Here is a 5297-nt window from a genome sequence, read left to right on the forward strand (position 1 = left end):
TGTTTTATTTGCATGGAGAAATTTGGCACGAAATTAACTGTTTGGATCATGTAATTGTATCATAGAATTGTTAAGGTTGGAAAAGACTTCTTAAGTTCATCCAGTCCAACCATCAGCCCTACACCACTGTGCTTGCTAAGCCATGTCCCAAAGTGCCACATCCACATGCTTTTTGAACACATCTTATGTTCCTATTGTTATATTTTATGCTAAACTTGCATATGAAAGCTGTGGGGTTTATATGTTTTCAATCAATTTGTATCCTTCTACGTCATCCTTCAGTATTTCCTTCAGAGCAACATCGGTTCCCAGGCTGAAGATGTTCATGCTTCAGTCTTAGCTCTTTTCTAAAGGGAAAAAAATGCAAGCAGCTCCATGCAAACTGCAGCCTTTAGGTTCTTCTAAGTCAGCGTGAGAACTCAAGACACCTAATTAGAGTGTCTTTGAAAAGTAGGAATCCTTCTGGCTTTGTCTCATGTTCCAAGACTTGCGTGGAGAATCCACTCTCCTTTCTTCTTCTTAAGCTGCCACTTCAATATTTCCTTTCTGTCTTCTTGTGCTACAGCATCAGGACAACAGCCACAGCCACAGGAGTGATTCAGTGAGGGGATATTCTCGCTTTATTCTGCTGGGGAGAAACTGTGGAGAGAAAGGTACATAAATTATATATGTCAGGCTCAGGATAACACTGTCATTTCTCTATTTGCTCTTCCCTGTCACGTCAACAAACACCAGAGTCAGCTGGAAAGAACTGTTGAAGAAAGGACAGTTGAGAGCCTCTAGCCTGGTGTGCTGCTTCCCAGATGGCTGGAGCTCAGCTTTGATGTGCAGAGGCATGTTTGCTTCTCTCAGGAGCCAGTTTGGGGTGGGGTGCAGCAGGTTTCAGTGTGAGTTCAAGAAATGAGATGTGCTGCCTGAGGGTCCCTTTAGGAGCGATGCAGAAGATCTGTAATCATAGTTAGGTAACTGGCAGAGAGACCATGGGATGCTGGCAACTCTGCCTAAGCAAGGAGGAAGTCACAAAGTGGGAGATGCTACCAGAGAGGCTGGGAGTAGCTGAACCAAGCTATGGGAGACCTGACTTCAGTGGGATGTTGTACTACGTCCCTCCAGTTGCATCCTTCCAACTTGCCCTTCCGTGACACAGGGCTGGGCTTATGCCCACAGGAGAGACTAGAGCCCACACCCCACAGACCGTGTGTCTCTCGAAGTCCTCTGTCCCTCCAGCAGTAGGTCCCCTCCAGCCTGTTCAGATGCCCTTGTGAGCAGCCCTTCGGTGTGAGTCTTTCAGCCAGTGTTACTTAAGGAGGAATAATCCTTCTCCCTGGGAGAGCATCTGCATGGGTTCCATGCAAAGCAGTAAAACTGGTGCGGTATCTGGAGAACTGGAGCAGCAGTTGCCTTATGTGGGCAGGGCCTGTGCTGGCCCTTTTCTTCGTTCTTTTGCACTTACAGAAGAGAATAAAACATACTTAGTTCCTGCTCCAGCTCCTGCAATCCGTTAACCTTCCATTCCACAGCGAGGTGCTGTTTTTCCCAGGGGAAGGTGATGCAGTAAATGTGTTCGGAATAATGAAAGCTGTCTAGCTCATTCATGGCTTTTTGAGTTCTGCCTTTGGGGAGACACATGCAAAGGTACTGCACAAGGCCTGATTTCTCCATCTGCTTTGGAAACCTTTCCCTCTTACCGTACAGGCTCATCGGGCGTCCAGGCAGCCAACAACAACAACAGCAGGGGCTTGGCTTTGGCCAGCTTTTTGCTCAGATAACTGGGCTGTGAAGCCCGAGTGGGGGAGTTGTTGGTGAGCACCACCTCAACTGTTGCACCGAACCAAAAACATGGTAAGTAAAAAAATCTTTGTCGTATAGAGAATGTCTTGTGCTGAAGAGAAGGGAAAGGAGGTATTTGTCCTTCCCCAGAAAGCAGACAGACTGTCATTTTTATTGAACCTCCTCCTAGTTGCATGCACTGTGACTTCCTGCCAAAAAGCAGTTTCAAAGCATGTTCTCCATACCTGGCTTATGCTGCATGTCCCTAAATTTGCTGGATTTACTGTATACAGAATAACAGACTCATAGAATCACCAAATGATTTGGGTTGGAAGGGACATCAAAGCTCATCTAATTCCACCCCCTGCCATGGGCAGAGACACCTCACACTCAATCAGGTTGCTCAAACCTGGCCTTGAACACCTCCAGGGATGGGGCAGCCACAACTTCTCTGGTCAACCTGGGCCAGGGCCTCCCCACCCTCACAGCAAAACATTTCTTCCTAAGATCTCATCTCAATTTCCCGTCTTTCAGCTGAAAACTGTTCCCGCTTGTCCTATCCCTGCACTCCCTAATCAAGAGTCCTTCCCCAGCTTTCCTGCAATCCCTTTCAGCACTGGAAATTGTTCTAATGTCTTCCTGGAGCCTTCTCTTCTCCAGGCTGAACAACCCCATCTTTTTTTTTTTTTTTTTCAATCTTAATAGAATCATAAAATCACTAGGTTGGGAAAGACCTCTTAGATCAGAGTCCAATCATTCCTATCTCTCACTAAAGCATGTCCCTGAGCACCTTGTCTACCTGTCTTTTAAATATGTCCATGGATGGTGACTCAACCGCCTCCTTGGGCAGCCTGTTCCAGTGCCCAACAACCCCTTCCGTGAAAATGTAATCCTCCCTTGGTGCAGCTTGAGTTCACTCTCAGCCTGTCCCCTGGATGGGAGGTGCTCCAGCCCTGGGATCATTTCTGTGGCCCCCTCTAGACTCACTCCAACAGACCCATGTCCTTCCTGTGCTGAGGATTCCAGAAGTGAATGCAAGGGCTCCAAGTATCTGCAGCTCCCTCTGGCTTTAGCACTACTGAACACCCAGGGCTGAAGTAGATCTTCAAAACATAAAGCACCCAGAGTCCAGAACCATTCCCAGAAAAGAATATATCCTTCTGTGTGAAAGGTGTTCTACTTCAGAGCTGTCATCTGGCTATCTATAGCGATATCAAGTTCTATTAACAGTAATTAGCTATATCGAACAAATAAACAGTGTGTGGTTTTATGACCCTTATCTGAAGTCTATTACACAAACGTAAAGCAGACCTTTCAGCAGATCACTTGCTCTCAGAGCTGTTTTACCTGCAGTTTGCATTGCATGGTTCTAACTCACTTTTTCCACAAAAGAGAAAATGTACTTACCAGCCAAATTTCCTGCGTGGAAAGAGGGACTCTCATGCTGTCAAAGATCAATCCCTTCTTGTGCTGGGACCTTAGATGAAAGTAGAATGTACAGGACATGCTGTGAAGAGCACAAGAGTGAGTGTCCATAGCAGGAAGATGTGCCAGGGGAGGGTTAGGTTGGACATTAGGAAAAGGTTCTTCCCCCAGAGGGTGGTGGAGCACTGGAACAGCTCCCAGGGAAGCAGTCACAGCACCAAGGCTGACAATTTTCCAAGAGCCATTGCCCAACACTGTCAGCCCCACAGTGTGAATGTTCGGGTGTCCTGTGCAGGGACAGGATCTGGACTCAATGATCATTGCAGGTCCCTTCCAACTCAGGACAGTCTATGATTCTATGACATATGTCAAGTTAATGTGCTTTTATCTACTTATATTGAACTAGGAAACTATGTCCATTTCCTCAATGGACTGGCAACAGTAAAAGAGCAAAATAAAATGCTTCTCCAGCCTTGCTGGCTCCTGCATGGTCATGCAGACACTTAGGTAAGGAATTTTACTCATGTCAATAAGAGCTTTGCATTTGTTCAAATACAGAACTGTTTGCAGAAGTTGCCCTGTGTCACAGTTCGAGACGGATACTTTGGTCAAAACTCTGCTTGCTTTCATCCTAGTTTGATCTGATTTCTGATATTGTCTTATTCCTAAATATGTGGTTAAAGCCCAGCTTGATGGTTCCAGTCCATTTACTTAATGTTTTTTAATGTTTCTTTCTTTGCACTGAATTTATTGTCGAGAACCGGCTGCTCGAGGCAGTGGTGGAGTCCACATCCCTAGAGGATTTGTAAGTTGTGTGGATGTGGTGTTTAGGGACACGGTTTAGTGGTGGAGTTAGCAGTGTTTGGTTTAGGTTGGACTTCACGATCTTTAGGGCCTTTTCCCACCTAAATGATTCTGTGATTCTATGCTTATTTTGAAGATTCGCACAGCAGTGCGTAATCAGCTGGCCAAGTACAACATTGGGATTACTCTCCTCTCCATAAAAATGTCATCAGGGAGCAGTTAGTTGCCCATCTGCAGAGGGTCTACAGCAGTAGGAGTTCAAAACTCAGTGCTAGCAGGTAAAGACAAGGCTGATGGATTTAGAAATGTTGTCAGTGGTACTGCACTGCCCTGACCATGCACAGTTGGGATAAAGAGGAGCTTTCCAGGTGACCAAAATCGGGTCCCTTGCACTGAGCTGAGCAGGGGAAGACGGAAGACAGGAAGAGCTCGAGAAAGAAACAGAGGCTGCAAGAACAAAACATGCAATATGAAGCCAAATAATTCATATAATTCATATATGAAGTATCTATGAAATATTGATAAATGCTGTAGGCGTAATGACATAAAAAACAATAGCTAGTTTCAGTGCAGTGACAAATAGGTGGAGCATCCTTTTCAAGTGTGACATATCTGGGATATGTGTGAAATACCTGCATGGAAGGTGTACTTGGATGGAAACAGGAGAACGCTGATTATGGTTTTGGCATTATATACAATGTGAGTTTGAATTTATGGAAGGGCTTTGTCTGTGGATTCTTATTGTAAGCATGGGTTGTAATGACCATATAGTTTACCTTCATTACTGTGTATAAGAATTGCAGGTATTCCAGTCCAGAATAAGACCATTAACATTTCCTTTATTTGTGCTGCATGTTAAATTATGTTACCTGTATAACACTGTGGATTTCTTCACGTCAGGGCAACAATGGATTGCAGTTCCTTGGATGTGGATTCACATCAGGCTGCCTCTGGCTTCAAGCTCTTCTCCACCAGCTACAAGGGTTTTAAGCTGAAAAGGCAGAGACTGATATGAGACCTTAGGAAGAAACAATTTGCTGTGAGGGTGGAGAGGCCCTGGCCCAGGTTGCCCAGAGAAGTGTTGGCTGACTCATCCCTGGAGGTGTTCAAGGCCAGGTTTGATGTGTCTTTGAGCAACCTGATCCAGTGAGAGGTGTTGATCCATGGCAGGGGGGTGGAACTCCATGGACTTTACTGTCCTTTCTAATCCAAACCATTCCATGATTCTGTGATTCTTTTGGATCAATTAAATTAATGTCACAGTTATGTTTTGGGTTTGCTTGTATTTTAATCTAATC

General features: G+C 45.2%; 1 long non-coding RNA gene across 2 annotated transcripts; it reads right to left on the minus strand.

The window, feature by feature from the left end:
• On the minus strand, positions 1–4987 carry LOC138725146 (uncharacterized). Of its 2 annotated transcripts, none has more exons than XR_011338186.1 (3): positions 4869–4987; positions 3178–3247; positions 1–639 (listed from the first exon to the last, which is right to left on the minus strand). It is a non-coding gene; the product is annotated as an uncharacterized lncRNA (long non-coding RNA). The 2 variants fall into 2 exon arrangements; XR_011338185.1 differs by having other exon boundaries at positions 3178–3277.
• Positions 4988–5297: the final 310 nt, after the last annotated feature.

Source organism: Phaenicophaeus curvirostris, chromosome 11 (assembly GCF_032191515.1).
Source record: "Phaenicophaeus curvirostris isolate KB17595 chromosome 11, BPBGC_Pcur_1.0, whole genome shotgun sequence".
NCBI lineage: Eukaryota > Metazoa > Chordata > Aves > Cuculiformes > Cuculidae > Phaenicophaeus > Phaenicophaeus curvirostris.